This window comes from Anopheles moucheti (genome assembly GCF_943734755.1).
Source record: "Anopheles moucheti chromosome X unlocalized genomic scaffold, idAnoMoucSN_F20_07 X_unloc_26, whole genome shotgun sequence".
Classification (NCBI taxonomy): Eukaryota; Metazoa; Arthropoda; class Insecta; order Diptera; family Culicidae; genus Anopheles; species Anopheles moucheti.
The window spans coordinates 35001-47500 of NW_026453533.1; positions in this window are offsets into that span (position 1 = coordinate 35001).

Below are 12500 nucleotides of genomic sequence, written 5' to 3' on the forward strand. Positions count from 1 at the left end.
CCCTATTCTCGCTAGGAGGTTCGGTTCGATTCCTGTACACTACAACGAGCTTTTCCAATTCTTGTGTCCGACTGGCGAACGTTCTGTTGCGTTATAAACTTCGCGGTACTTGCCACCGGGTATGGTGTCCGTACAACCTTCTGAGAAATAGCCGGCGCGATCGACGGGATTAACCGACAATGCAGCGCTGGCTCTTGATCGGGCAATTTACGGGCTTTATCGGGCAATTTACGGGCTTGATGGTGCGACTTACGGGCCTGATAGTGCGACTAACGGGCTTGATAGGGCAATTTACGGGCTTTTTGGTGCGAATTACGGGCTTTTTGGTGCGACTTATGGGCTTGATAGGGCAATTTACGGGCTTTTTGGTGCGACTTATGGGCTTGATAGGGTAATTTACGGGCTTGTTGGTGCGACTTATGGGCCTGATAGTGCGACTAACGGGCTTGATAGGGCAATTTACGGGCTTTTTGGTGCGACTTACGGGCCTGATAGTGCGACTTATGGGCCTGATAGTGCGACTAACGGGCTTTGATAGTGCGACCAACGGGCTTGATAGTGCGACCTATGGGCTTGATAGTGCGACTAACGGGCTTGATAGTGCGACTTATGGGCTTGATAGTGCGACTTATGGGCTTGATAGTGCGACTTACGGGCTTGCTTTTCCATGTTTTTCGCATCGAGCTTCGGTTCGTTTCGAATAATTTTGTCCATGTTTTTCGTTTGCTACGAGAGGTTCGGTTCGTTTTCAGTTATCCCTGTGTTCATGGTTTTCGTGTGCTTCGAGAGGTGTGGTCCGTGTTTTTGAGTACTCTTGTCCATGATTCTCGTGTGCTTCTAGAGGTTTGGTCCGATTTTCAGTACTCTTGTCCATGACTTTCACATGCTCTGATAGGTAGGTTCGTTCTCAGTTATCCCTGTGTTCATGGTTTTCGTGTGCTTCCATAGGTTTGGTCCGTGTTTTTGAGTACTCTTGTCCATGATTTTCGTGTGCTTCTAGAGGTTTGGTCCGATTTTCAGTACTCTTGTCCATGCTTTCTCATGCTCTGATAGGTAGGTTCGTTCTCAGTTATCCCTGTGTTCATGGTTTTCGTGTGCTTCCATAGGTTTGGTCCGTGTTTTTGAGTACTCTTGTCCATGATTTTCGTTTGCTTCTAGAGGTTTGGTCCGATTTTCAGTACTCTTGTCCATGCTTTCACATGCTCTGATAGGTAGGTTCGTTCTCAGTTATCCCTGTGTTCATGGTTTTCGTGTGCTTCGATAGGTTTGGTCCGTGTTTTTGAGTACTCTTGTCCATGATTTTCGTTTGCTTCTAGAGGTTTGGTCCGATTTTCAGTACTCTTGTCCATGCTTTCACATGCTCTGATAGGTAGGTTCGTTCTCAGTTATCCCTGTGTTCATGGTTTTCGTGTGCTTCCATAGGTTTGGTCCGTGTTTTTGAGTACTCTTGTCCATGATTTTCGTGTGCTTCTAGAGGTTTGGTCCGATTTTCAGTACTCTTGTCCATGCTTTCACATGCTCTGATAGGTAGGTTCGTTCTCAGTTATCCCTGTGTTCATGGTTTTCGTGAGCTTCGATAGGTTTGGTCCGTGTTTTTGAGTACTCTTGTCCATGATTTTCGTGTGCTTCTTGAGGTTTGGTCCGATTTTCAGTACTCTTGTCCATGCTTTCACATGCTCTGATAGGTAGGTTCGTTCTCAGTTATCCCTGTGTTCATGGTTTTCGTGAGCTTCGATAGGTTTGGTCCGTGTTTTTGAGTACTCTTGTCCATGATTTTCGTGTGCTTCTTGAGGTTTGGTCCGATTTTCAGTACTCTTGTCCATGCTTTCACATGCTCTGATAGGTAGGTTCGTTCTCAGTTATCCCTGTGTTCATGGTTTTCGTGTGCTTCCATAGGTTTGGTCCGTGTTTTTGAGTACTCTTGTCCATGATTTTCGTGTGCTTCTAGAGGTTTGGTCCGATTTTCAGTACTCTTGTCCATGCTTTCACATGCTCTGATAGGTAGGTTCGTTCTCAGTTATCCCTGTGTTCATGGTTTTCGTTTGCTTCGATTCGTTCACTCTATTACTCTTGTCTTTGGTTTTCGTTTGCTTCGATTCGTTCACTCCATTACTCTTGTCTGTGGTTTTTCGTTTGCTTCGATTCGTTCAGTCCATTACTCTTGTATGTGATTTTCGTTTGCTTCGATTCGTTCAGTCCATTACTCTTGTGTGTGGTTTTCGTTTGCTTCGAGTCGTTCAGTCCATTACCCTTGTCTATGATTTTCGTTTGCTTCGAGTCGTTCAGTCCAATACTTACCCTTGTCTATGATTTTCGCTCTAAGCCCAGTCGCCCTGCGCTCTGGAAATCACATTCCAACTCTATCACCGATAGCGCTCACACCTTGGAAACCACATTTCACCCAGGGGACCTTAGGGTGGATTTTGAGCCTTTCGGGATTGCGAAACCATCATTTAACACTCTAAACTTAATTTCCGCAATCCCAGACGCACTTTCCATATGGTCTCCAAAAATGCGTGTGAGCTGACCTGGTCCCTTATAATAGGCAATGAACACGATTTTGGCAAAATATTTTTTTCAAAATTTTTTGACTCACCGGGTAAAATCGAATTTACTTGGGAAAAATGTTCTAGCAGGGGCCCTCCCATACAAATTTTTTTCTTCTCAAAAATGATTTTCGTTTCACTTTTCATACTCAGGGGAGTCTAAAATTGATGTTTTGAGTCACCATGAAAAAAAAATTTTTTTTGACCCGAGCTTGTGTCGCGACCCAAAAATCGACTCACTTGGGAAAAATGTTCTAGCAGGGGCCCTCCCATACAAAAATTTTTTCTTCTCAAAAATGATTTTCGTTTCACTTTTCATACTCAGGGGAGTCTAAAATTGATGTTTTGAGTCACCGTGAAAAAAAAAATTTTTTGACCCGAGCTTGTGTCGGCGACCCAAAATCGACGCACTTGGGAAAAATGTTCTAGCAGGGGCCCTCCCATACAAAAATTTTTTCTTCTCAAAAATGATTTTCGTTTCACTTTTCATACTCAGGGGAGTCTAAAATTGATGTTTTGAGTCACCGAGAAAAAAAAATTTTTTTGACCCGAGCTTGTGTCGGCGACCCAAAAATCGACGCACTTGGGAAATATGTTCTAGCAGGGGCCCTCCCATACAAAAATTTTTTCTTCTCAAAAATGATTTTCGTTTCACTTTTCATACTCAGGGGAGTCTAAAATTGATGTTTTGAGTCACCGTGAAAAAAAAATTTTTTTGACCCGAGCTTGTGTCGGCGACCCAAAATCGACGCACTTGGGAAAAATGTTCTAGCAGGGGCCCTCCCATACAAAATTTTTTTCTTCTCAAAAATGATTTTCGTTTCACTTTTCATACTCAGGGGAGTCTAAAATTGATGTTTTGAGTCACCGTGAAAAAAAAATTTTTTTGACCCGAGCTTGTGTCGGCGACCCAAAATCGACGCACTTGGGAAAAATGTTCTAGCAGGGGCCCTCCCATACAAAATTTTTTTCTTCTCAAAAATGATTTTCGTTTCACTTTTCATACTCAGGGGAGTCTAAAATTGATGTTTTGAGTCACCGTGAAAAAAAAATTTTTTTGACCCGAGCTTGTGTCGGCGACCCAAAATCGACGCACTTGGGAAATATGTTCTAGCAGGGGCCCTCCCATACAAAAATTTTTTCTTCTCAAAAATGATTTTCGTTTCACTTTTCATACTCAGGGGAGTCTAAAATTGATGTTTTGAGTCACCGTGAAAAAAAAAATTTTTTGACCCGAGCTTGTGTCGGCGACCCAAAATCGACGCACTTGGGAAAAATGTTCTAGCAGGGGCCCTCCCATACAAAAATTTTTTCTTCTCAAAAATGATTTTCGTTTCACTTTTCATACTCAGGGGAGTCTAAAATTGATGTTTTGAGTCACGGTGAAAAAAAATTTTTTTGACCCGAGCTTGTGTCGGCGACCCAAAATCGACGCACTTGGGAAATATGTTCTAGCAGGGGCCCTCCCATACAAAAATTTTTTCTTCTCAAAAATGATTTTCGTTTCACTTTTCATACTCAGGGGAGTCTAAAATTGATGTTTTGAGTCACCGAGAAAAAAAAATTTTTTTGACCCGAGCTTGTGTCGGCGACCCAAAATCGACGCACTTGGGAAAAATGTTCTAGCAGGGGCCCTCCCATACAAAAATTTTTTCTTCTCAAAAATGATTTTCGTTTCACTTTTCATACTCAGGGGAGTCTAAAATTGATGTTTTGAGTCACGGTGAAAAAAAATTTTTTTGACCCGAGCTTGTGTCGGCGACCCAAAATCGACGCACTTGGGAAATATGTTCTAGCAGGGGCCCTCCCATACAAAAATTTTTTCTTCTCAAAAATGATTTTCGTTTCACTTTTCATACTCAGGGGAGTCTAAAATTGATGTTTTGAGTCACCGTGAAAAAAAAATTTTTTTGACCCGAGCTTGTGTCGGCGACCCAAAATCGACGCACTTGGGAAATATGTTCTAGCAGGGGCCCTCCCATACAAAAATTTTTTCTTCTCAAAAATGATTTTCGTTTCACTTTTCATACTCAGGGGAGTCTAAAATTGATGTTTTGAGTCACCGAGAAAAAAAAAATTTTTGACCCGAGCTTGTGTCGGCGACCCAAAATCGACGCACTTGGGAAAAATGTTCTAGCAGGGGCCCTCCCATACAAAAATTTTTTCTTCTCAAAAATGATTTTCGTTTCACTTTTCATACTCAGGGGAGTCTAAAATTGATGTTTTGAGTCACCGAGAAAAAAAAATTTTTTTTTGACTCACCGGGTAAAATGGTCGCACTTAGGAAAAATGTTCTAGCAGGGGCCCTCCCATACAAAAAATTTTTATTTCTCAAATCGATCCGTGGTTTCACTTTTCATACTCTAGGGCCCATTTGCTTCAACTTTGGAAAAAATTTTCGATGATGAAAAATTTTCACCTTCGACGTCCATCGACCACTCGACCCGAACTTGGTACTTTTGTATGGAGGTACCCAAGTGGTGACTTTCTCATACAAAAATTTTTATTTCTCAAATCGATCCGTGGTTTCACTTTTCATACTCTAGGGCCCATTTGGTTCAACTTTGGAAAAAATTTTCGATGATGAAAAATTTTCACCTTCGACGTCCATCGACCACTCGACCCGAACTTGGTACTTTTGTATGGAGGTACCCGAGTGGTGACTTTTTCATACAAAAATTTTTTTGCGAATACGTGTTCGTTCGCGATCATTAAGGCCATGAACAACAAGTCCGCTGCGATAGAAATAGTGCATTGTAGTTACTCGACGAGAAAAAAAATCGGGACTTAGAAAAATTTTTGAAAGTCAAATCGTATTGACTTCCAACAACACCTGATAATAAACACACATTGCCTGTTGCACCACAGTTCGCATTTGACTTAACAAATCGCCTGTTGGTACGCACATCACCATCGACTTTACCAATCGCGTTTCGCACCGCTAATCCCACTTGGCGTGGAGCCACGCACATAATGTTGCGAGGAGAGTATTAATCGGGACTTAGCGTTTTAAGCTCGCGAACACTCCACTATGGGAGTGCACGCAAGCACCAACTGTACACACACAACACAACAATCACTCTCGCGAACACTCCATTCCCAAAGTGAACGCGAGCACCAGCAAGCATGGGTCGCCTGAGAGGATCGATGCGAACGCATCTCTACAACTCGCAGCTCCCAGCCTGTAGTCCCGTCGTTTGCGGGCGGTCGAAGGTGTCGAAACTAGTTGTATCCACGGTCGACGGAAACACAGCCACCAGGGTTCCCTGTGGTAAGGTACTTCCACGTGCAGCGTGCTCCCGCCCGTTGCGGCTCAGTCTAGTGCTATAGCGGGGATGAGACGTCAGTGTGCGCGGGGCAGCACCGACGGATCTCGGAGGGTTGTTAAGCCCGCTAGCTTCCGATCACCTAATGGGTTTGAGAAGCGCTATCAGCTCGGATTGGATACGACCTTAGAGGCGTTCAGGCATAATCCAGCGGACGTAGCGTCATACCAAAGTCCGGTCGAACTAGTATTGAGCCAGTGGTCCGTACCTGTGGTTCCTCTCGTACTGCACAGGAATTCCGTTAAGATAGCGGCAAACAGCACACACCAGTAGGGTAAAACTAACCTGTCTCACGACGGTCTAAACCCAGCTCACGTTCCCTTGAAAGGGTGAACAATCCTACGCTTGGTGAATTTTGCTTCACAATGATAGGAAGAGCCGACATCGAAGGATCAAAAAGCCACGTCGCTATGAACGCTTGGCGGCCACAAGCCAGTTATCCCTGTGTAGTCTGGTGCGAGCCTCCAGAGAGAGCAGACGGAAATCCGCGTTCCTCCGTGTTTCAGAGCAAAAGTGCCGCAATTTGCGTTTGACCGGTGCGAAAGTTTGCAGTAAAGTTGGAGATACCCTCCGGAACCCCCCCTGCGAATTTGGTGGCCCCACGCCCCCCCTTGCGTGTGTTATTCAACGAAACGGTTTTTGTGACATATTGTGCGAAAGAGTGAAGATATCGAAAAAGTGATAGTGACACTTCGTGGGCCTCACCAGGCCACACCTTTTGGTGAAGAAACATTGGCCGAATTGATGGAGTTCGCGGAACGGCAGGTGTTTTTGTTGTGAAATTTCACACCTGTATAACTCCGAACATTGCGGATCGATTCGGCTGAAAGGTGTCTTAAAAGTTGCGCTCTACAGTAAAGAATAAGTGTTGAAAATTTCGTGGAAATCGGACAAAAACTCAGGGAGTTATTCGCGGACAAAGAAAACTACGTGCTCGTCGAAAATGGCGGCGTGTGTGTGAAAAAGAGCGAGGAAAAAAACTTCCGGACGAATCACCCCCCTGCTGGAGCGCTAGCGCTCCCGGAGGGGCACTCCCGGACGAAATTTCACCGCTCTTTGTGTGTGTGTGAAATTTGTGTGTGTGACATTTTCGGCCCAATACCATCGTGTGGGGTGTCTAACGACGCGTCTCGAAAAGAGGAGTGGGGGAAACGCGGTTTCCCCCCCCTAGCACCACCCACCCGCCACCCAGCCCCGGAAAACCCCCGCGAAAAGTGGTTTTCCGCGATTTTCCCGGCCAAGGAGCGGAGGTAGAGCTCCCGGGTGTTTGGAAGAAAGTTGCGGGGTGAATTTTCACATCGGAAACCATCGCCGGAAAAGTGATTTTCGCAACATCCAGAGAGATACGGGCGGAAAAGCGTTTTTCCGAAGAAGAAAATTTTCGCCCTGATACCGTCGTGCGGGGTATCAAACGACGAGTTTTCAAGAGAGGAGTCGGGGAAAATACCCCCCCACCACCATACCACCCACTCCCACCCCCCTAGGGCGGAAAAACCACCCAGGAAGCGGTTTTTGGCGATTTTCCCGGCCAAGGAGCGGAGGTAGAGCTCCCGGGTGTTTGGAAGAAAGTTGCTGGGTGAATTATCACTTCCAAAACCGTCGCCGGAAAAGTGATTTTCGCAACATCCAGAAAGATACGGGCGGAAAAGCGTTTTTCCGAAGAAGAAAATTTTCGCCCTGATACCGTCGTGCGGGGTATCAAACGACGAGTTTTCAAGAGGGGAGTCGGGAAAATACCCCCCCACCACCATACCACCCACCCCCACCCCCCTAGAGCGGAAAAACCACCCAGGAAGCGGTTTTTCGCGATTTTCCGCGGAAAATTTTATCGCCACCCCACAAAGAGCGGTATCAAAAGAAGCGGCTTGACGAGACGAGTTCAACGCGCACCCACTCGTCCTCCTACCATCTTCCCTTACTTCACCAGGCCGGAAAAACCTCTCCTTGGCCCGCTATTAGCGTCCTCCCGCAAGGGAGAGTTGAAGTGGGGCGTCAGTAATGGCGACAACTCGCACCACGCGACTCAGGTCGGAGTCCACCGACGAAAGGGTGGGGCGGTCCCTTTCGGCTGTTGAGCCGAAAGTTATGCTTACGCGAGTCTCGGCGACGGCAACGAAGCAGGGAATCTCGGACATGGCGGAGCTCCGACAGCTCCTGAACGATTCGTCGCTGTCCAATGAACAGCTGCGTGCAACGATCGCCGGTCTGCAGCAGGAGATAACGATGCTCCGGCAGCAGATGGAGGCGATGGCAGAACAGGCCAGGCAGGAGACGAAGCTGGTCAGGGAGGAAGCCCGCATGCGTGAGACGGTGGCTCGTGAGGAAAACGAGCGTCTGCGCCATGAGCTGAAGGAGGAGCGCGCCAGCCTCCAAGAACTGCTGGCGCAGACGCTAGGCTACGGTGGTGGCCAGCGTTCAGGGCGGCAGCAGCAGCAGCAGCAGCAGCAGCAGCAGCAGCAGCAGCAGCAGCAGCAGCAGCAGCAGCAGCAGCAATGGAGGCAGCAGCAGCACCAGCAAGGAGCGGCGATGGCAACGGCAGCTCCACTTCCGGACCAGGAAGGCGGCTCTTGGTCCGAGGTGGTGCGTCGCAAACCAGCACGCCAAACAACGAGCCGGCAGCAGCAGCAGCAGCAGCAGCAACAGCAGCAGCAGCAGCAGCAGTGGCCGGAACTACCGCAACGACGGGCGGAGGTTCAGCGACAGGCGTTCGCTGGGCCATCACGACAGCAGCCCCAGCAACAGCAGGGACAACAGGCTCGGCGCAGCCAGCCTGCAACACAACGAGGAGGACAGCGCCAGCGGCAGCGTAAAGCGAAGCCGGACGCGGTAGAAATCGCCCCAGGCGAGGGGCAAACCTGGCTGGAGGTATACCAGGCGGTGCGAGCGGCTCCAGAAATGGAGAAGCACCAGGAAGCCCTCGGTGTAGGACGACGCACCACACGCTCCAGGTTGGTGATGGAGCTGAACGAAGGCGCGGACGCTGCAGGAGTCCTGCAGACCATAAAGGAGGTCTGCGAAAAAACGGAGCTGTCGGCCTCAGCTCGACTGGTGACGCCGACGACGGAAATCAAAATTGCAGCGATCGACCCTTTAGCGAAGGAGGCCGATGTGGCGATGGCACTGTCCAATCTGTGCCATATCACCGTGGAGGAGACCTCGGTTCGTCTGCGACCTGCGTGGGACAGCACGAAGGTGGCGATAGTTCGGGTACCGGTCAAGGTAGCGGAGAAGCTGGTGGGCGAGCACGTGAAGATCAAGTTCACGTCTTGCCTGATCGAGCAAGTGACGCAACTGCAGGCGCGTCAGCAACGCTGCTTCAGGTGCCTGGAGACGGGGCACATCCGGGCGGCGTGCAAGAGCGAGACGGATCGCTCGGCTTGCTGCATTCGCTGCGGGAAGCCGGACCATCAGGCGAAGAGCTGCACGGCGGAGGTCTGCTGTGCCGCCTGCGGGGGACCGCATCGGGTGGGACACCCGACGTGCCGGCGCTGAGAGTGCTGCAGGTGAACCTCGGGCGATGTCAGGCAGCACAAGACCTGATGTTGCAGACGGCTCGCGAGCTCGAGGTTCAGGTGGTGCTCGCCTGCGAGCTGTATCGGCCGCCTCGCGACGACCCGCGGTGGGCCGTTGATGTGGAGCAGGGCGTGGCGATCATCGCAACGGGCGCCTATCCAATTCAGCGTTTGTGGGGGAGCGTCGCCCCGGGACTAGTGGTGGCCACCATAGCAGGAGTCACGTTTGCCAGCTGTTACGTGTCCCCCAGCAGCGGTCCCGCGGAATTCGAGAGCTTCCTCGGTGCGGTGGAAATGTCGCTCGTCGGACACACAACATCCGTCCTGGCCGGCGACTTTAATGCGTGGAACGAGGAATGGGGGAGCGCGCGCACTACCCAGAAGGGGCAGGATCTCCTGAGTGTGGTGGAGCAGCTGTCGCTGCAGACGCTCAACCGTGGCAACGTGCCCACGTTCAAGGGCAACGGGGCGGCGCGAGAAAGCGTGATCGACGTTACATTCGCTAGCCCATCCATCGCGAGGCCGGGCACATGGCGAGTGCTGAGCCGATTCTCCGGTAGCGATCACGCCTACGTTGAGTTTCAGGTGGACGTTCCGGGTCAACGTTCCACGCGACGAGGCCAGCAGCAGCGAAGCCGGACAGCAGCCAGCGATGGGACAGCCAGACACGCCGGGACCCGGTGGAAGACGGCGCAATTCGACAGGAGGTGCTTCGACATCGCCCTCACACACGGCCACTTCGAACAGGTCGATACACCGGAGGGGCTGATCGGCGGACTCACCCAGGCGTGCGATGAGACCTTGGAGAGAGTGCATGGGGCCACTTTCCACCGCAAGCCCCAGATGTACTGGTGGTCTCCAGAGATCGAGCGCCTGAGGGAGGAGTGCGAAGCAGCGGAGGCCGCTCATTGCCGAGCCCAACTGTCGGAGCGTGCAGCGACATCTGCCAGGCTGCAGGATTGCCGCCGTCTGCTGAAGGCTGAAATAAAGAGCAGCAAAGAAAGCAGCCTCCAGGAGCTGATCGACTGTGTTGAAGCTGAGGTGTTCGGACTCGGGTACAAAGTGGTGCGAGCGAAACTGCGCAGCAGGGCGCCACCGGAAACGGACCGAGCCGTACTCGACCCGATCGTCGACGCGCTGTTTCCGGAGCATCCAGCATTTGAGTGGCCAGACATCGAAGCGTGTGCTGCCTCACACGAGGCTCTGAGGCCGGTCACGGTCGCGGAGATCCTGTCGCTGGCCGAGCGGATGGCTCCCTCGAAGGCGCCAGGGTTGGACGGCATACCCAACGCCGCAGTGAAGGCGGCGATGAGGAAGCATCCGGAGGTGTTCGCGAAAGTCTACAACCAGCTGCTCGAACAGGGCGAGTTTCCTGCGGAGTGGAAGGAGGCTCGTCTCGTGCTGATCGCGAAGCCGGGAAAGCAGCCGGGCGATCCGTCGTCATACCGCCCGCTGCTCATGCTGGGAGCAGTCGCCAAGGGGTTCGAACGGCTGATCCTAGATCGGCTGAACGACCACTTGGAGGACAGCGACGCGCCTCGTCTGTCGCCAAACCAGCACGGGTTCCGGCGAGGCCGGTCAACCATCCAGGCCATCGAACGAGTAGTCGAGCGGGGGCAGCACGCAAGGACATTCCATCGCACCAACCAGCGGGACCCTCGCTGTCTGGCGGTGGCAGCGCTGGACGTGAGGAACGCCTTTAATTCCGCGAGCTGGAAGGCGATTGCGGCTGCCCTGCAGAAGCTGCAGGTCCCTACAGCCCTCCAGAGAATCCTGCGCAGCTACTTCTCTGAGAGGAGGCTGGTGTACGAGACCAGCGAGGGACCAGTGCGGCGTACGATCACGGCAGGCGTTCCACAGGGCTCAATACTGGGCCCAACGTTGTGGAACGCTATGTACGACGGTGTGCTTCGGCTGGAGCTGCCCGAGGGTGCTGAAGTGATCGGCTTCGCGGACGACATCGCGGTGCTGGCGGAGGGGACTACACCTGAAGCAGCGACGCGAGCAGCAGAGACGGCGATTGCGGTGATTAGTTCGTGGATGGCACAACACCATCTGGAGATTGCTCCGGCCAAAACCGAACTGATCATCGTGTCCACCATGCGGCGAGACAACACCCGTGTCCCGGTGAGCGTCAGCGGAGTGGAGAAGATGCCGACCCGTACTCTAAAGTACCTCGGGGTCATCATCGAGGACCACCTGTCGTGGAAGCCACACGTCGAGCAGGCCACGTCGAAGGCGCTCCGAGTGGCACAGGCGATTTCCAGGCTGCTCCGCAACCACGGCGGGCCAACGAGTGCGAAGCGGCGTCTCCTGGCGTCAGTGGTGGACTCCACCCTCCGCTACGCTGCTCCCATTTGGCACGAGGCGGTCCAGCTCCGGGCGTGTCGCAGACAGCTCAACCGCGTGCAGGGACTATACGCACGGCCGGTCGCCCGCACTTTCGTTACGGTGCGGAACGAGGTGGCAACGGTGCTGGCCAACGTGGTCCCGATCTGTCTGCTGATCGAGGAAGATGCAAGGTGTTACCAGCGTAACCAGCAGCCGGGCATCAGCACGCAGGAGGTGCGAGCAGAGGAGCGGCGACGGACCGTCGAACAGTGGCAGGTGGAGTGGGATGAGCTGGCCCCGACGAGCCGCTTCACCGCGTGGTCACACACGGTGATACCGAACATCGCGGCGTGGAGGGACAGGCGCCACGGGGAGATGACCTTCCATCTCGCCCAGGTGCTGTCGGGTCATGGATTTTTCCATGACTACCTCCACGTAAAACACCTTTCGCCGTCACCGGACTGTACACGATGTCCGGGGGTCCCGGAAACGGCGGAGCACGCGTTTTTTCACTGCCCGCGCTTTGCGGATGTGCGAGGCGAGCTGATGGAGGAGGGAGACACTGCCTCTGTCACCCCTCAAAACCTTCAGGCGTACCTGCTGCTAAGCCAGGAAAACTGGAGCAACGTGTGTGAGGCTGCACGCCGTATCACCGTGGCGCTCCAGCAGGACTGGTACGTGGAGCGGGCAACCAGCGCGCACGAGGAGATGGTGGCAGCATCTCAGCGGCTAGACGCGGCTCACGAGCACATCGTAGCGGCTCGAAACGAGAGACGGAACGAGGC